The sequence below is a fragment of the Rhinopithecus roxellana genome, chromosome 13, assembly GCF_007565055.1.
Source record: "Rhinopithecus roxellana isolate Shanxi Qingling chromosome 13, ASM756505v1, whole genome shotgun sequence".
In the NCBI taxonomy this organism is placed as follows: domain Eukaryota; kingdom Metazoa; phylum Chordata; class Mammalia; order Primates; family Cercopithecidae; genus Rhinopithecus; species Rhinopithecus roxellana.
In genome coordinates this window covers 120,970,782-120,991,596 of record NC_044561.1, presented here as the reverse complement: position 1 = coordinate 120,991,596, position 20,815 = coordinate 120,970,782, and the positions used below count along the sequence as shown (strand labels likewise).

The 20,815-nt window shown below is 41.7% G+C and overlaps 1 protein-coding gene across 4 annotated transcripts in view; it reads right to left on the bottom strand.

The window, feature by feature from the left end:
* NCOA3 (nuclear receptor coactivator 3) overlaps positions 1-20,815 on the bottom strand; it is a 149,108-nt gene that overhangs the window by 66,847 nt on the left and 61,446 nt on the right. For all 4 annotated transcript variants that reach the window (XM_010384151.2, XM_010384152.2, XM_030915273.1 and 1 more), the window contains one exon: positions 981-1,059. The gene's annotated coding sequence lies outside the window, so the exon portion shown is untranslated. The remainder of the gene's footprint in view (positions 1-980; positions 1,060-20,815) is intronic.

Sequence of the window (20,815 nt, the reverse complement as noted above, 5' to 3'; positions counted from 1 at the left end):
CACCTCAGCCTCCTAAGGTAGCTAGGACTACAAGCGCACACTACCTTGCTGGCTAATTCTGTGTGAGTTTTGTAGAACTAGGGATGTTGCTATGTTGTTCAGGCTGGTCTCCAACTCCTGGCCTCAAGTGATCCTCCCGCGTCCAACCCCCAAAGTGCTGGGATCATAGTGTGAGCATGTGAGTGAGCTACCATGCCCAGCCTCCTCACAATTTTCTTCTTTTTTTCTATTTCTTTTTTTTCTTTTTGGATACAGGGTTTCATTCTGTTGCTCAGGCTAGAGTGCAGTGGCACAATCACAGCTCAGGTGCAGCCTCAACCTCATGGGCACAGGCAGTCCTCCCACCTCAGTCTCTCTAGTGTCAGGGACTAAGGCACAAGCCACTATGGCCAGTTTTTGCATTTTCTGTAGAGATAGGGTTTCACTGTATTGCCCAGACTGTTCTCCAACTCCTAGACTCAGGTGATCTAACCACCTCAGCCTCTCAAAGTGCTAGGATTATAAACATGAGCCACCGCACTCGGCCATGATTTTCTTAATAACATTTTCTTTTCTCTAGCTTACTTTATTATAGGAATACAGGATATAATACATATAACATACAAAATATGTGTTAATCAGCTGTTTATATTACCAGTAAGTCTTCTAGGCAAGAGAAGGCTATTAGTAGTTAAGTTTGGGGGGAGTCAAAAGTTCTGCACATTTTTTACTGAATCAGTGTCCTCAGTTGTTCAAGGGCCAAGTGTATATATATACATATGTATTCACTCAAGTACTCTAAACTCATTCAAGGGCCAAGTGTATATAAATACATATGTATTCACTCAAGTACTCTAAGCTCATTCATTTAATAATCATTAAAGAGAAAAAGATGAAGCATAAAGTTTTAATTAAATCATATATTAAAGAGGAGGGTAGTATCTTCAGAAGGTTGAAGACAAAAAATTACAAAGGATCAAATCAAAGTCAAGCTGAATTACCTGGCTAACCCGTCAAAGGATGTCCAAGCAGTTTATTTTTATTGGTCTCTGAGTCCACCGTCCAGCAAGTATTTTGATCCTGAGGACAAAAAAAAGAAGAGGGATTGAATTTTACTGTCTTTTCTTCATTTAAGCATTATGATTAGTCATCCACAAATTAAGTCTTCCGGCCGGGCATGGTGGCTCATGCCTGTAATCCCAGCACTTTGGGAGGCAAGGCAGGCAGACCATTTGAGGTCAGGAGTTCAAGGCTGGCCTGGCCAACATGGCAAAACCCCAACTCTACTAAAAACGACATGGTGTGCGCCTGTAATCCCAACTATTCGGGAGGCTGAAGCAGGAGAATCACCTGAACCTGGGAGGTAGAGGTTGCAGTGACCTGAGACTATGCCACTGCACTCCAGCCAGGGTGACAGAGCGAGACTCTTTCTCAAAAAAATTAGGTCTTCCCATTTTTCCCTTCCCTAGACATACGGAACAAACAAAAGCTATCAAGTACAACACCTCTTCCTAGAAATTTGAGTAGATGTCTAACTGTACCATAAAATCACTACTTCTGTTTGAAAAGTCAAGCATAGGGTCAGACGCAGTGGCTCATGCCTATAATCCCAGAACTTTGAAAGCCTGAGGTAGGAGGACCACTTGAGGCCAGGAGTTCAAGATCAGCCTGAGCAACATAGCAAGACATCATCTCCACACACAAAGAAATAAAAATTAAGAAATTAAAAATAAAAGTCAGGGCCAGGCACAGTGGCTCATGCCTGTAATCCCAGCACTTTGGGAGGCCGAGGTGGGTGGATCACATGAGGTCAGAAGTTTGAGACCAGTCCAGTCAACATGGTGAAACCTCATCTCTTCCAAAAATACAAAAAATTGGTTTGGTGTGATGGCATGCGCCTGTAGTCCAGCTACTCGGGAGGCTGAGGCAAGAGAATCGCCTGAACCAGGGAAGCAGAGGTTGCAATGACCCAAGACCATGCCATTGCACTCCAGCCTGGACAACAAGAGCGAAACTCCATTTCAAAAATTAATTAATTAATTAATTAATTAAAATAAAAGTCAGGCATGGCATATATAATATATACTCTGTCAGCCTGTAAAAATGGATAATGCAAAGTGGAGGTGGTGGAGACCAGTTCCAGATCTTGAAAAGTGATCAAAACAGATGGGTACTCTGAACTTGTGGGGGTATTCATTTGTCCAAAATGAGTGCTCAACAGAGAATAAAGACAACATTAATACCCTGGCAGAAACAAATGTTTAAATGCCCTAGTCCAAAAATTATCAGATGAGGGAGGGATGGATAAAGCAAACAAGCAAGAGCCAGAGGAAAGGCTCAGATGTTTTCTTGCCTTCTATAAAAGGATGCATTTTGACCACCAAAACAAAATATTAACGGGGAAATGAGAAACCGTTCTTCAAAATAATCTGCAATAAAACACACGAACATATAAACAGCAGGCTTTTGCACTTGAAGAAATGGTATGCAGGTTCTGCTGCGATAAATAAGTGAGCCAGTAAGAATATTCACTTTATCTTATGAATTTCCAAATTTAACAATAAAGCAACAATCTGATTGCCACTAATTCCAATGGTATCGAACCAAGATAACAACCATAATTACGGCCTAAAGTTAATAGCTTTCATGCTGGAATTGGTAGATCTGTTGGTATGGGGGAAAGGAAAAATGATATATTCACAAGTTACAAGTAACATATATATTAGAGCCATGGCCATTCCACGTAGTGTAGTCTGCAGACAGTGTATGGGGAGAGCCAACCACAATCTAGCTGCATTATGGAAAGGTCTGTCGTACTTCTGAAACTAAAATTAGAGGGGAGAAAATCAGTGAGCAAGGAATGGGAGGCACATTACATGTGGCTCACAAAGGAAAAAGAGAACTCTAGGTAGTGCCGGGTGACCATCCCTTATGCAAAACGCTTGGAAGCGTAAGTGTCTCGGATTTTTTTTTTCAGATTTTTTAAATATTTGCATATGCATACTGAGATATCAAGCAGAAGAAACCCAACTCTAAACATAAAATTCATTTGTGTTACTTATATACACAGCCTGAAGGTAATTTTATATAATTAATATTTTTAATAATTTTGTGCACCAAAGTTGTAGCTTTTTTTTCTTCTTTTTCTTTTTTAGACAGGATCTCACTCTGTGCCCAGGCTGGCTGGAGTGTGGTGGCATGGTCATGGCTCACCTCAGCCTCGACCTCCAAGGCTCAAACAATACTCCCACATCAAATACCCAAGGAGCTGGGACTACAGGCACACACCATCATACCCAGCTAATTTTTATATTTTTTGTAGAGACAGGGTTTCACCATGTTGCCCAGGCTGGCCTCGAACTCCTGAGCTCAAGTGATCTGTCTGCCTCGGCCTCCAAAAGTGTTGGGATTACAGGTGTGAGCCACCATACCCGACCAAATGTGATGTTTTTTTAACTTGAATTTTTATGTTATCCAATTTAATTCGTATAAGATGAAGGGAGAAAAGGTAGGCAGAACTTCTGTAAAGAACTTCTAAGATCTTCTGGCCCTGTTTTAAATCAGTTTTCACTTCTAAAATGATTCTGTTTTTTTCCTTAATTAGGAAAGAGGAAGGAAGGTCATGGAGTGGGGTTAGCACCTAAGGAACAAGAGAGGTGGGATAAGGAAAAGATTTTTGAGGGACATGGGGGTGGGGGATGGAGTTTCACTCTGTTGCACAGGCTGGAGTGCAGTGGCATGACCCCGGCTCACTGCAATCTCTGCCTCCCGGGTTAAACGACTCTCCTACCTCAGCCTCCCAAGTAGCTGGGATTACAGGTGCATGCCACCATGCCCAGCTAATTTTTGTAGAGACAGGGTTTCACTACATTGGCCAGGCTGGTATCGAACTCCTGACCTCAAGCAATCTGCCCACCTCAGCCTTCCAAAGTGCTGGGATTACAGGCATGAGCCACCATGGCCGGCCAGGAAATGAATTTGAGTCAGAAAGTATCTAGTAGCATAATGGACCTAGGATAGCCAAGCACGGTGGCAGGCGCCTGTAGTCCCAGCTACTCAGGAGGCTGAGGCAGGAGAATGGCGTGAACCCTGGAGGCAGAGCTTGCAGTGAGCCGAGATTGTGCCACTGCACTCCAGCCTGGGCGAAGAGAGAGACTCCGTTTCAAAATAAATAAATAAATAAATAAATAAAATTTTTAAAAATAATAATAATAATAATAATAATAATGGACCTAGCAAACAATTACTGTTGCCTAGTGCAGAAGGTGGTGAGAGGGCCTAGATTAATACTCCAGTGTTACAGTGCTGGTTTTCGTACTTCTCAAAGGAAAGCTGACCCTGCCAATCTGCACCCTTGGACCCAAATTTAACTGCTGGACTCCCAGGTGGAAGATCATGTAAAGTCAGCATGCCCAGATGAACCAAGAATGCAACCATGGGTGGAATCTAAATGATCAAACTGAGGAACAGTGAATGAATAAGAGCAGACACCACATGGCAAGACAGAAGATCCAACCAAATCAAGCCTTGACATCACCCTACGGCAGGATCCACTCAGATCACATCTCATTACTCTCCAAATATAAAACCTGCACCCAAACTCTAGCTCAGAAAGGCAGATTTGAGGCCAACACCTGTCTCCTTACACAGCAGTCTTGCAACAAACTTTTCTTCCTACAAAAACTTGGTGTTCAGTGTCCAGCTTTCCATTGCATACACAGGAAAAGAGACCCAGTTCAGTTCACTAACATAAAGGCAAGCCAGGTACAAAATTCTCCCCTCCAAGGAAATGTATAATTAAACCAGAGGGATTCACAAATAGTCACAGAACAATGATTGGCTTGCCTACCAGGAACCTGGAAAGGTGTAGTACTATATACCAGGATCCTGTAAATATGGAACTATTAGTAAACTTGCTGGTGAGTTAAACTTGTCCGGAAAAAAGATTCTGGAAATGCAACAATCCTAGCAGATTTCTTAGGACAGTATTTTTTTTTTTTTTATCAAAAACAAGATTATCCCTTTTCATAATTCAGATTTTAGTCAATCACACATACAAAAACCAAATCATACTGACATAAAACTAAATGTGACAAGTTCCAGAAACATTAGACATCTGAGAAGGTGACAGGGACATTAAATTTTCTAGTAGAATTAACAGTTTACTGATGAGATCTACATTAGCAAATCCTGCATCACCAGGCCAGGCATGGCAGCGCACACCTGTAATGCCAGCTACTCAGGAGGCTGAGGCAGGAGGATTGCTTGAGCTCAGGAGTCTGAGTCCATCTTGGACAACATGGCCCCTGTTTTAGTTTTAGGTTTTTGTTTTATTTTAAACCTTCATCACCAGAGACCTAAAAGGACACGGGGTGGGGGGGAATCAAACATCAAATTAAGCCTTGTTAATAGCTAGTCTGAGAAGATATGCCTCAAGGCCAGAACAAAGAATAAAACTGGGGGAGAGGAGTTGATACACAGGAAAATCCAAACTATGTAACATATAATGCTTGGAAACACCAACAGGGCAAAAAGCAGCCACTGAATATATAAACATGTTTTTCTTTTACTGTTGAACATGGAAAGGGGCAAGGATTCCACAATCATATTAAACCCATTGTTCTTTCCAAGCTCCTGCTGGCACTGCTCCCAGGATCACCTTCCTCACTTCCCTAAAATCATAGAAAAGGGGAACCACTGTCATTGGGAAAAGTCAGCTGTTGCCCAATAATCTTCACAGTACTACAGAGTAGACTGGTTCACCAAACGAATTTCAGGTTAAAGGTTGCATAATATTAGCGTTAAATTTAACATCAAAATCCAACACTTTTGCGACTCGGATTATTTATCAACTGATAAATATCTTTGATCAAAACTCTGACCACAGATTTCACTAGTAACAATCAACTACAGCTAATCTATAGCTATAATGAAAGGAAAAGACCAAATGCAAGTTGAAAATCATATGAACATTTCAAGTTATATAAAACGGGGCTGGGTGCAGTGGCTCATGCCGGTAATCCTAGCACTTTGGGAGGCCAAGGTGGGCAGATCACCTGAGGTCAGGAGTTCAAGACCAGCCTGGCCAACATGGTTAAACCCCACCTCTACTAAAAATAGCTGGGTGTGGTGGCAGGTGCCTGTAGTAGCTACTCAGGAGGCTGAAGCAGGAGAATCGCTTGAACCTGGTAGGCAGAGGCTACAGTGAGCTGAGATCGTGCCACTGCACTCCAGCCTGGGCAACAGAGCAAGACTCTGTCTTAAAAAATAATAATAATAAAGTTATATAAAATGGATCACATTTTTTTAGATACATAAACTTAACTCAGTTTAAGATTTTTTTTTCCCATTACTTAGTCCATTATTCTATGTTCAATTAAGTAAAAATGTATTTGCTTCCCAGGAGAACATTGGTAAGACATTTATTACAGTCTTTTTTAAATACTATAATCTTCTTGATAAGGGAGTGGGGGACAAGGAATTATTTCAAATTACAGCATATGCATGTCTAGTAAAATAAGGACAGGTATTACCACGTATCTTGAGATATATACTAGAAAGAATCAAGCTGACTTATAATTTATTCTACATATTTAATAAATTAAACATTTAGTTCTATACCGAATCAGCCTGAAAATTCATAATAACACGGTGAAAACAGACGCCTTGGCTTCTGAAAACCTAGATTTTGTAAAGTCCTGCTTCTTGAAATGATCTTGTATTAGACTTTAATTTGATTTCAATTAAACGCTTGCTGTGTATCTATTAGATGTCAGGCACTGCACTGGCACTTGGAAATAAGCAAATCACGGTCACTGCCATCAATTAATTAGGAAAAGGGAAGCAGGTATAAACAGACACTAAAGTTCCTAAAATGAAAGCTATGTTCACTCAGTAAGCATCTGCTAAGCATCCATGTGCCACATTGTGCTAGACACCATGGATAAAAGGAATAATTAAAAAGACCAGAGTCCCATAAGCGTATAAGGAAAGAATAGAGAAAAACTACCCTGCCTTTTTCATGGGGTTGTTAAGCACTATTTACATGTGAAAGCAAGACAAATCCAAAACCATTTATCTCAGCCAAAGGGGGAGGTATTAATTGTACAATTTCTGCAATTATGTCCAGAGTTGTCATAACCAAAATGCCATTTGAGTTTCTTTATAATAAGAGGCAAAGGAGAAAAAAACTTCGATGAAATGGCCATTTGTGTAAAAATTACATAGGGATACAGGAAACATAAATGGGGTATATAAAGGTAGTTAAAACTGAAAACTTATTTTTAATTCAACACATCCAGGAAATCACACCACATATTTTTGCTTATACAACGATACTATCCACTGATGAACTATGGCACTAAACCAGCCTAAATTTTATTTAATTAGCTTTAGATTAAGGAGAAAACTTAAAAATCTGGTTGGCAGATTAGTATAACAGGCCGGGTATCTTTGGCTGAGTTGAAGTTACCAAAACAGGCATGCAAGCAAGCTGCTTGCTTGTGCTTGTTCTGCCTCTCTCTCCCCGCCACTTTGGAAAAACTGCATGCAGTGCTGCAGGATCACACAAAATAAATACAGGAAAGAGGGTGGGAGGGTCGGGTGGGGAAGTGAGCAAAGCTCTGGGCTCCACCAGTGGAAGGCGTTCCACAAGAATTGCTACAGGGTCAAAAGTTTACAGTGGTTTCAATTTCACCTTTTAGCAGCCAATCAGAAAACACAGGCTGCATGCTGACCCCCTCCGGCTACAAATGAACATTAACTCATTGGCTACCAGGATTGCACATTTTCCTTTTCTTATAAGGCTTTCCCTTCTTTTTTCTTTTTTTAAGGGCAGGGGAGTGGAGAAGGCAAAGAACATCAGTTCAAGGTGACAATTTTATTCAAGACAACATATTTTAAACAGGTGTTTGAGGGGAGAAACGATCAAGTAATTATCTTCTTTCTTCTTGAAATCTGAGTTTCTTTATCCTGTAGTATCTAACAAACCAATTATTAATGCTAGTATCAAGACAAAGAATGAATTTACCCAGGTAAAGGAGATGGATTTTCCTCCATGAGGCTGCAATTCTACGAACAATTTATAGGATGGTAAAAAGATAATACTGGTTGTGTATCCAGTAAATGCTTTAAAAGTAACTCAGATAATGACATCTAACTTAAGGATTCGCCTATACCCCAATTTTCTTATTTGCATAGATTCCCTACCCTCTCCTCAAACCACTACTATACACATGCGATGTTCCTCTATCCTTTTCATAATGTGGATCCACAGAAATGCAGGCAGAGCTCCTAAGGTTTAAATTTTGTTTTCTTCTATTTCAGTACCTGGGAGTAACTATACGATAAACTCAGGAGTGAACCATTTGGCAGTAGGTACAACTGCTCTCTATTTATGTAAATTTCTTCGAAATGCAGAAACCAATAAACTAATCCATTAAATAATATTTTCAACACTCTATATTTAACATTGAGCAAGGTTAATATGAAAACCTCTACTACATACACCTTAAGCGGACTACATTTAAAAACTAGATGCCTTTGAAGCACCACAGGATAAAAGTGAAATCGCTGTATTAACTGCTCTCCTATCAAAATGATTAGTCAAATCCTAATGAACACACTGTGAATTTGTAGTTAGCAATATTTCTCTCTCTGACACAATAGGTAGTTGAATTTTAATGGACTCATTGACTTAAATTTACCTTTACGTTTAGAATACCCTGTAGGCACCACCATTGCCTAAGAAAACGATTTCATGTAGGATATTAGTTCTTATCCAAACCAGCAAAGTAAGACCCCCGTTCTTTCTGAATACAGGAAAGTAAGCAAATATACAGAAGTGTGTTACTTAATACAACTGCTGAAGGGTTCCAAAATAACTTCAGTGTTTAAAGTTTATAAAGCAATATAATGTCAGTTAAGAGAGTAAATAAACTCGATGCTAATAGTTTTTTCTTAATTCAGCATTAAAAGAAGTAATTTTCTAGTGACAATTCCCAAGCCTTCATGATTTAAAGTTTATGCATATTTGGCAATAAAAAATCTACTTTAAAACAAACCTAGTTGTTTTTTCAACATGGCTTGCAAAAGCTTTCCATATATGTATATATAGATATATATTAAATTAGGGGTTTTCTGTATATCTTTTTACAAAATGGCCTCATTTTGAAAGAAAATGGATGCGATAAAATTTTACATCAAGTCAGCATGTTAGCAAGAAGCTTTTTTGTGTGTTCTGAATTTGATTAATACAAGCCAAGGTCACTTCCTGAAAGATGCCTAGCACTGCAGCTGCAGGCAAACTAGGCTCTAGCATAAGGCTGGGGGAAGGGAATGGGTGATGGCATTATTATTAACACTCAGATAGGATTCCATCTCCAGCAGCAGCTATTGGGAGGAGTGGGGAGGTTGGGGAAGATCTCAGAGTTCCTAGTATATTGACATTAAAATATTTCCATTCCTTAATAATTAAAAATAGAAATGTAATTAAATGTATAATGCTAATGTCAAAATTGTATCAGAATATCCTCACTGCTACAATGTACAAGAACATTTTACATAGTACTATGCAAATCATTTAATGCCAGACATTGTGTTGAATGCTGAGTTTACGCTAAAGCATTCAGTTTCCACTGAAATAAACTCAACATTCAACACAATGCTAAGCATGACCTGTACTTGCTATGCAAAGCGTATACAAAGGAAGATACAGGCCCTTGAAGAAAACAGAATCAGATTCAAATTTCAAAAACCAAGGGTGGCGTAAAAGTTAATGAAGGTAGAAACTTAAAACACAAAAGCCTATAGTGGAAAATATTTGATAAAGTTTTGTTCTGAAATTCAATTTAAATTTTCATTTCACCAACATTAATACAAATATTACTATGCCTCTGTGCTAAAAAAGCAAAATACACATAGTAGCAACTAGAAAAAACCACCTCCCTGAATAATTAATAATAATTTATTAAATAGCTACAATGCAGAGCTAGGAAACCATAGTAATTACTTTGTTGTACTCTGAGGTTCTTTACACATTTCAATTCATTGATAAAATACCAGGCATAGTCAGGAAATCTACATGTTCCTTGTAATTTTATATATGTAATCTTAGAAACATTAAATTAATTTTGTGTGCCTTTTTCCTATGCACCAAATGGGGGTTATACTTTAACCATGATATTCCACAGAGACAGAGAAGCAGCAAGGCACTGCTGTATTTTTAATGGTTGTATGACAAATGCAAAATGTGGCCTTTTTATCTTGTCTGTATGTTCAAAATTATTGTTTCTATTTTCTACACAACTTAATAATATAATTTTGTCACTGTTGTGTTCCCTACCCTTTTTTTGAAGTTGGATTCAGTAATTTCAACAAAAAAACTGAACAAATGATGTTAGATGCTCAAGTTCAAACAAACTGACCATTTGAATTTTGGAGGTCAATGACTGGCAGGAAAAGCGTTATTTAATGGCTAAGGAGCATTCTGTATGTGCAAAAGACTTCTTAAATCATTTTTAAGGAAAAGGAAGGCAACCAAGTAAAAAACATACTGTGAGAAGTCCCTGAATTCAGAGAATCTAATCCCTAGATGTGGCTAAGAAAGGCACTTCAAAAAGATCCCATCACATGCCCTTTTGAAATAGGACAAACCTGAAAGACAAAGGGTAAAATTAAATTAGTTTTTCATACTCCCTCTCCCCAAGACACCTGTGAGGCAGTGAAGAGGAATGAATTTTTCTTCAATTTTTCCTGGTCCCTACAGGCATACCTCATTTTATTGTGCTTTACAGATATCGCACTTTTTACAAATTGAGGTTTGTGGCAGCCCTGCTTCAGATAAGTCTACTGGTGCCAATTTTCCAACAGCATTTCCTCACTTTGTATGCCTCCCTTACATTTTGTTGATTCTCGTATTATCTCAAGAAGGTTTTTCATTATTATTATATCTGTTACAGTGATGTGTGATCAGTCATTTTTTTTTTTTTTTTTTTTTTTGAGACGGAGTCTTGCTCTGTCACCCAGGCTGGAGTGCAGTGGAGCTCACTGCAAGCTCCACCTCCGGGGTTCACGCCATTCTCCTGCCTCAGCAGGAGTAGCTGGGACTACAGGCACCTGTCACCACGCCCGGCTAATGTTTGTATTTTTAGTACAGACGAGGTTTGACTGTGTTAACCACGATGGTCTCGATCTACTGACCTCGTGATCCGCCCGCCTCAGCCTCCCAGAGCTGGGCTACAGGCGTGAGCCACCACACCTGGCCTCCTTTTTTTTTTGACTCTGTCACCCAGGCTGGAGTGCAGTGGCCGGATCTCAGCTCACTGCAACCTCCACTTCCCGTGTTCAAGCGATTCTCTTGCCTCAGCCTCCCGAGTAGCTGGGGTTCTAGGCGCCTGCCAGCACACCTGGTTAATTTTTGTAGTAGAGACAGGGTTTCACCATGTTGGTCAGGCTAGTCTTGAATTCCTGACCTCAGGTGATCTACCCACCTCAGCCTCCTAAAGTGCTAGGATAACAGGTGTGAGCCACCGTGCCCAGCCTGTGATCAGTGATCTTCCATGTTACAATGGTTCATTGTTCGGGGGCACCATGCACTGTGCCCATATAAGATGGTGAACTTAATTAGTAAATGCTGTGTATATTCTCACTGCTCCAACAGCCATTCCCCATCTCTCTCCCTCTCTTCAGGCCTCCTTATTCCCTGAGACACAACAATATTGAAATAAGTCCAAATAATAACCCTATAGTGGTCTCCAACTGTTCAAGTAAGTAAAAGGAAGAAATGCATATCTCTCACTTTAAGTCAAAAGCTAGAAGTGGGCCAGGCGTGGTGGCACACACCTGTAATTCCAGCACTTTGGGAGGCCGAGCCAGGCAGATGACTTGAAGTCACGAGCCCAAGACCAGCCTGGCAGGTGAAACCCCATCTCTACCAAAAATATAAAAATTAGCCAAGTGTGGTGGCGCAAACCTGTAACCCCAGCTACTTGGTGCGCTAAGGCATGAGAATCACTTGAACCCAGGAGGTGGAGGTTGCAATGAGCTGAGATCATGCCACTGCACTCCAGCCTGGGCAACAGAGCGAGACTGTCTCAAAAAAAAAAAAAAAAAAAAAAAAAAAGGCTAGAAATGATTAAGCTTAGTGAGGAAGGCACATCAAAAAGCTGAGACAGGCTGAAAGCTAGGACTCTTGCACCAAACAGCCAAGTTGTGAATGCAAAGGGACAAATACTGTTTTTATTTTTATTTTATTTTATTTTTTACTAGATACTGGGTCTCGTTCCATGGCCCAGGCTGGGGTGCAGTGGTGCAATCACATCTCACTGCAGCCTTGAACTGCTGACTGTTCAAGCGATCCCCCTACCTCAGCCTCAGAAAAAGTTCTTAAAAGGAAATTAAAAGTGCTACTCCAATAAACACAGGAATAACAAGAAAGTGAAACAGCCTTATTGCTGGTAAGAATAATGTTTTACATGGTATGGAAAGATCAAACCAACCACAATATTCCATAAGCCAAAGCAAGACCGTGACTCTCTTCAATTCTATGAGGGCTGAGACAGTTGAGGAAGCTAAAGAAAAGTTAGAAGAGGTTGCTTCATGAGGTTTAAGGAAAGAACTCATCTACATAACATAAAAATGAAAGGGCCAGGTGGAGTGGCTCACACCTGTAATCCCAACACTTTGGAAGGCCAAGGCAGGCAGATCACTTGAGCCCAGGAATTAGAAACCAGCCTGGGCAACATGGTGAAACCCTGTCTCCACAAAGAACAAAAAACTAAGTCGAGCATGGTGGCATGTGCCTATAGTCCCAGCTACTCAGGAAGTTGAGGTGGGAGGATTGTTTGAGCCTAGAGGCAGAGGTTGCAGTAAGCTGAGATTGCACTACAGCACTACAGCCTGCAGTCTGGGTGACAGAGGGAGATCCTGTCTTTAAAAAAAAAAAGAAAGAAGAAAAGAATTACACTGAATCTATTCTGCCTGTGCATTATAAATGGAACAATAAAGCCCGAATGACATCTGTTTACAGCATGATTTACTGAGTATTTTAGGTCCACTGTTGAGATCTACTGCTCACAAAAAAAATTCAAAATACTACTGCTGGCAGGACACCGTGGCTCACGCCTGTAATCCCAGCACTTTAGGAGGCCGAGGCAGGTGGATTGCTTGAGGCCAAGAGTTTGAGACCAGCCTAGGCAGCACAGTGAAACCTCATCTCTACTAAAAACAAAAATTAGCTGGGCATGGCGGTGTGTGCCAGCAGTCCCAGCTACTCTGGAGGCTGAAGCACAAGAATCGCTTGAACACAGGAGGTGGAGGCTGCAGTGAGCCAAGATTACACAACTGCACTCCAGCCTGGGCAACAGAGCTAGACTCTGTCTCAAAAAAAAAAAAAAAAAATTAGCCGGGCACAGTGGCTCACATCTGTAATCCCAGTACTTTGGGAGGCTGAAGTGGGTGGATCACCTGAGGTCAGGAGTTCCAGACCTGCCTAGCCAACATGGTGAAACCCTGTCTCTACTAAAAATACAAAAATTGGCCAGGTGTGGTGACACACATCTGTAATCCCAGCTACTTGGGAGACTGAGGTAGGAGAATTGCTTGAACCTGGGAGGCAGAGGTTGCAGTGAGCCAAGATCATGCCACTGCACTCCAGCCTGGGTGACAGAGCAAGACTCTGTCTGGAGAAAAAATAAAAGATATATATATATATATACACACACACACACACACACACACACACACATATATATATTACTGCTCACTGACAATGCACCTGGTCACCCAAGAGCTCTGATAGCAGTGTACAAAGAGATTAATGTTGTTTTCATGCCCATTAACACCACATCCATTCTGCATTGCAAGCATTATGGAGTAATTTTAACTTTCAAGTATTACCATTTAAGACATATTTCATAAGGTTACAGCTGACACAGATAGTGATTCCTGTGATGGATATGGGCAAAGTGAAATCTTTCTGGTAAAGACTTACCATTCTAGATGCCATTAAGAACATTTCTGGCCGGGCGCGGTGGCTCAAGCCTGTAATCCCAGCACTTTGGGAGGCCGAGACGGGCGGATCACGAGGTCAGGAGATCGAGACCATCCTGGCTAACACGGTGAAACCCCGTCTCTACTAAAAATACAAAAACTAGCCGGGCGAGGTGGCGGGCACCTGTAGTCCCAGCTACTCGGGAGACTGAGGCAGGAGAATGGCGTAAACCCGGGAGGCGGAGCTTGCAGTGAGCTGAGATCTGGCCACTGCACTCCAGTCCGGGCGACAGAGCGAGACTCTGCCTCAAAAAAAAAAAAAAAAAAAAAAAAAAAAAAAAATTTCTGATTCACGGGAGGAGGTCAAAATATCAACACAAATAGAGTTTGAAAGAAGTTGATTCTAACTCTAATGGATGACTTTGAAGGGTTCAGGATTTCAGTGGAGGAAGTAACTGGGAATGTGGTGGAAATAAGGAAAAGACATGGAATCTGAAGATGTGACTGAATTACTGTAACCTCAAGATAAAACTTCAACAGATGAGGAGTTTGAGGAGTTGTTCCCCCTTTTTTTGGAGACAGGGTCTTACTCTGTCACCTCAGCTGAAATGCAGTGGTGTACCACAGTTCACTGCAGCCTCAACCACCCACGCTCAGGCAATCCTGCCTCAGCTTCCTAAGGAGCTGGGACTACAGGCATGTGACACCACACCTGGCTAATTTTTGTATTTTTTGTAGAGATGGGGTTTCACCATGTTGCCGAGTCTAGTCTCAAACTCCTAGGCTCAAGCGATCCACCTGCTGGGATTACAGCTGTGGGTCACCACACCCAGCCTTAAGGAATTGCTTCTTACAGATGAGCATATAAAGTGGTTTCATAAGATGGCATCTAACCCGGTGAAGATTCTGTGAACATTGTTGAAATCATAAAAAAGGACTTAGAATATTACATACACATAGTTATTTAAGGAGCGGCAGGGTGTTTTTTTTTTGGACGGGGGGTGGGGGGCGGTTTTGAGATGGAGTCTTACTCTGTCAACCAGGCTGGAGTGCAGTGGTGCGACTCGGCTCACTGCAAGCTCTGCCTCCTGGGTTCATGCCATTCTCCCGCCTCAGCTTCCAGAGCAGCTAGGACTACAGGCACCCGTCACTACACCCAGCTAATTTTTTGTATTTTTAGTAGAGACGGGGTTTCACCGTGTTAGCCAGGATGGTCTCAATCTCCTGACCTCGTGATCCGCCCGCCTTGGCCTCCCAAAGTGCTGGGATTACAGGTGTGAGCCACCGCGCCCGGCAAAAAAAATTTTTTTAATCTGTCCCAGCCATCCCAACTTTCATTAACCACCACCCTGATCAGTCACCATCCATCAATACTAACGCAAGACCTTCACCCAGCATGATTTACAGCTTACTAAATGTTAAGATGATTATTGGCATTTTTTAGCAATAAAAATTTTTTTTTTGAGACAGAGTCGGGCTCTGTCACCGAGAATGGAGTGTAGTGGTACAATATTGGCTCACTGCAGCCTCCACCTCCCGGGTTCAAGTGATCCTCCCACCTCAGCCTCCCAAGTGGCTGTGATTACCAGCACACACCACCACCATGCCTGGCTAATTTTTATATTTTTTTGGTAGAGATGGAATCTTGCCATGTTGCCCACACTGGTCTCATGGAGCTCAAGGGATCCACCTGCCTTAGTCTCCCAAAGTGCTGGGATGGAGCTACCCACCAGGCCACAATAAAGTATTTTTTAAATTAAGGTATATACATTGTTTCTTTAGACATAATGCTACTGCACACTTAATAGAATGGAGTGTAAACATAACTTTTTACCTGCTGGGAAACCATAAAATTAGTGACTCATTTTATCACAATATTCATTTTATCACAGAGGTCTGAGGTATACCTGTATTTTTTTTTCTTCCACCATGTGAACTATTCCAAAGATAACACAGAAAAAAGCACAGACTTACAGTAGCTACCTAGCTTCTTGCCACAGTCTGGCACAAAGGAAGGACCATCATTCCTCCCTGGTTTTATTCAAGTACCCAATGCATTCCTCACTTGTCAAGGAAAGTAAACTCAACTGGAGCCACAGCAGCTTGTTGCCTGGTCTTCTTCCAGGACCAATGCAGCTTCTGTGCCAAAAATAGAACTTGAAAGGAAATACGGACTATAAAACAAAAGCAAACAAAATAGTGGCCTGTATGTCTTCTTGTTCTGCCAGAGTTGTTTTTAACAAAAGACTTAAAAGCCACCAGGTATGGTGGCTCATGCCTGTAATCCCAACCCTTTGGGAGGCTGGAGCAACACTTGAGGGCAGGAGTTCAAGACCAGCCTGGGCAACACAGAAAGACCTCGTTTCTACAAAAAGAAAATAAAATAATTGCCCAGGCATGGCGGCTCACACCTGTAATCCCAGCACTTTGGGAGGCCAAGGTGCGTAGATCACCTGAGGTCAGGAGTTGGAGACCAGCCTGGCCAACATGGTGAAATCCCGTCTCTACTAAAATTACAAAATATTAGCCAGGCATGGTGGCAGGTGCCTGTAATCCTAGCTACTTGTGAAGCTGAAGCAAGGGAATTGCTTGAACCCAGGAGGCAGAGGATGCAGTGAGCCAATATCGTGCCATTGCACTCCAGCCTGGGCAACAACAGTGAAACTCAGTCTCAAAAAAGAAAAAAAAGAAAAGAAAAGAATTAGCCAGGTGTGATGACATGAACCTTTACTCCCAACTACTTGGGAGGTTGAGGTGAGAGGATCACTTGAGCCCAGGAGTTTGAGGTTGAGTGAGCTGTGATTGCACCACTGCACTGCACTCTAGCCTGAGCAATAGTATAACATCCCAGCTCTTAAAAAAAAAAAATAAATAAAAATAAAAACTCAAATATTTTCTGTTACATCAAACGGGATAGACTGGCTATCATATAATTTTAAAATTCTGTTCAAAAAAAAAACAAAAACAAAGTACAACCAAGCGCAGTGGCTCATGCCTGTAATCCTAGCACTTTGGGAGGCCGAGGCGGGTGGATCACAAGGTCAAGAGATAAAGACCATCCTGGCCAACATGGCGAAACTGCATCTCTACTAAAACTACACAAATTAGCTGGGTGTGGTGGCACACACCTGTAGTCCCAGCTACTCGGGAGGCTGAAGCAGGAGAATCGCTTGAACCCAGGAGACAGAGGTTGAGTGAGCCGAGATCACGTGACTGCACTCCAGCCGAGCGACAGAGAGAGACTCTGTCTCAAAATACATATATACATACATACATAGTACTATACCATATAAACTGTTAGTACTAATAACATATGCATATGTTTACTCCTTTTTTAAATTTCTACTTTTTCTTTATTGACAGTCTGCTATGTTGCCCACGCTGGCCTCCAACTCCTGGGCTCAAGCAATCTTCCTGCCTCAGTCTCCCAAGTACCCAGGACTACAGGTACACACCACCCTATCCAGCTGTGCTTACTCTTTAAAAAGCACATTAGGGCTAGGCGCAGTGGCTCATGCCTGTAATCCCAACACTGTGGGCAGCCAAAGCGGGTTAACTGCATGAGTTCAGGATTTCAAGACCAGCCTGGGCACATGGCAAAACCCTGTCTCTGCAAAAAATACAAAAATCAGCTGGGCGTGGTAGCACGTGCCTGTGGGCCCAGCTATTCTAGAGGCTGAGGTGAAAGGATCGCTTGAGCCCAGGAGGTTGAGGGTGTGGTGAGCTGAAATGGCACCACTGCACTCCAGCCTGGGAGACAGAGCAAGACCCTATCTCAAAAATAAATGAATGAATAAATAAATAAATAAATAAATAAATAAATAAATAAATAAGGTGATATAGATAAGGGGGAAGAAGAGGGAGAAGAAAGTAATTTCAGGTCTAGGAAGGGCTCTCCGAAGACACAACATTTAATCCAAGAGCTGAAAGGAACTAACCACACAGACTGTTCCAGACAGCACTATCATTATCTATTCATGTTAATTACTGTTAATCAATTATCTATTTTATTATCATTATGTCTATGTCCAATAGCCCCAACCTTCTTCCAAATTCCACCTTGGGACTCACACTGTAGACCAATGAGAACTGGGAACAAAAAGGGAGGGGTGGGAGAGGCTGGGCACAGTGGCTCAAGCCTACAATCCTAGCACTTTGGCAGGCCAAGGCAGGTGGATCACTTGAGGTCTGGAGTTTGAGACCAGCCTGGCCAACATGGTGAAAGCCCATCTCTACTGAAAATACAAAAATTAGCCGGAAATCGCTTGAACCTGGGAGGCAGAGGTTGCAGTGAGCCAAGATCGTGACACTGCACTCCAGCCTGGGCAACAGAGAGAGACTCAGTATTAAAGTGGGGGAGGGAGTGACATGCTTCATTTTTAAACTTAGGTTTAATGGTGTCAATGAAAGAACCATACAAAGTCAGTATACAACATCACTTTCTAGGAAGTATAAGAAGTTAGTGGATGGTCAAGGGAGTACTATCAAAAATAATGCTTGTTCCAATGGATCTAGAAGGAGGAAAAAATGATTCGAATCCCAGCTGTCCTAATTACTAGCTCTGTTACCCCACTTCCCTCCTCAGTTTCTTCCTTTTTTGGAACAGGGTTTCAGTCTGTCACCCAGGCTAAGGCTGGAGTGCAGTGGCATGACCACAGCTCACTGCAACCTCTGCCTCCCAGGGTGAAGTGATCCTCCTGCCTCAGCTTCCCAAGTAGCTGGGATTACAGGTGCATGACACTATGCTCAACTAATTTTTGTATTTTTAGTAGAGACAGGATTTCACCATGTTGCCCAGGCTGATCTCAAACTCCTGGGCTCATGCAATCAGCCCACCTCAGTTTCCCAAAGTGCTGGGATTACAGGTGTGAGTCACCTTGCCCAGCCCTGCCCTACCTATTTAAAACAGCAGGGCAGTTATAAAGACTAAATAATCAAGATCCTCCCTACCACTGACACTGCCTCTAGATAAGGGAAAGCCATGTCTCTGAGAGTAAAAAAACATACAGCCCAGCCACTCATGAAGAGAGATATCTGGGGCCAGGCACCGTGGCTCATGCCTGTAATCCTAGCACTTTGGGAGGCTGAGGCAGACGGGTCACTTGAGGTCAGGAGTTCGAGACCAGCCTGGCCAACGTGGAGGAACCTCATCTCTACTAAAAATACAAAATCAGCCGGGCGTGGTGGCACATGCTTGTAATCCCAGCTACTTGGGAGGCTGAGGCAGGAGAATCCCTTGAACCCGGGAGGTGGAGGTTGCGGTAAGTCAAGATTGCACATTGCACTCCAGCCTGGGCAACAACAGCGAAACTCCATCTCAAAAAAAAAGAGAGAGAGAGACATCCAGGGGCCTCCCCCTTATCTGTCTTATTTAAACTCAACTCAATAGATGGCATGTATCTGGTTTCCCAACCTCACAACAAATTAAAAGGGAGAGACTATTAGAAGCAATAAAGTACTGAAAACAGTAACAAAGTACAGCTAACTGACTAGCAAACAGTGAAGGAAAACAGGAAAAATAAAATAAAAAGCAAACACAATCGGGAGGCCAAGGTGGGTAGATGACTTGAGGCCAAAAGTTCAAGACCAGCCTGGCTAATATTATGAAACCATATTGAAAATAAAAAAAAATTCTTTTTTAAATAAAAAATAAATGGCTGGATGTGGTGGCACACGCCAATAATCCCAGCTACTCGGGAGGCTACTGCTGTCCAGCCTGGGTGACAGAGAGAGCCTCTGTCTCCAAAAAAGGAAAGCAAACACAAATACTCTAAATTACATTTAGAGAGCTAGACTCAAGTTATTTCCACCTAAAAAGAAATAATCCTGTTTAATTCATGAGGTACCAAAGGTGTCACCACTGTGGGAAAAACAATGCTCTTCATTTGTGAATCGTTCAGAATAGATTAGGTATACTTAGACAAAGTGTGAATATGCTTTAAAATGTCCATTTCCATGGGTTAAATTTTTTTTACAAGTGTTATGCCTTAATGGTTGTGGTTTTAGCTATCCACAGCAACCATTTCACTACAGACTTCTCTGTACCTTTCTCCTCTATTCTCTACTACTCCCCAGTGTGGTGCTTATAAGCAGCGGAATGGTCAAAGGGCAAGCCGCGAAAGTTACAAAACCATGGGACTTAGATGATCAACAATGTTTAATGGGATTTAAGGTAAGAAGTAGCTTCTCCAAGTATGACACGAAATCCAGACACCTAAAGAGACCACTACATTTGAATACCTTTTTTAAAACAGCATAGGTTTCATATATTTAAAAAAAATCATACCATAAACAAAGTTAAACATCAACTGGCTAAATATGGCACAATTTAAACATCAAGATAATAAATAATTATAACCTATCCAATAAACTAAAAATTCATGAGTCCACAATAAATATGAAAATATATACAAAGATTAAGTTCTTGCTTATAGTAGAAAGTCAACTAATAAACACAGAAGGAATAATGTAACTAGAAAATCCCCCATTTGTCCAAAATACTAACAACTGAATCAGGAGGCAAGAATAATCAAAGGAATCTAAACTAGTAGGTAAAACTTTACAGAATAAGTAGCTTGTTTCCCTAATCAGTCAAAATGCCACAGGATACTTTACAGTATCTATCCACAAGTAACTTTATAGTGGAGAAAGTAGCAGACACCACTTCAGTCAAAGTTTAACATTGCCAGTTCAAGCCTGTAATCCCAGCACTTTGGGAGGCCGAGACGGGCGGATCACGAGGTCAGGAGATCGAGACCATCCTGGCTAACACTGTGAAACCCCGTCTCTACTAAAAAATACAAAAAACTAGCCGGGCAAGGTGGTGGGCGCCTGTAGCCGGGCAAGG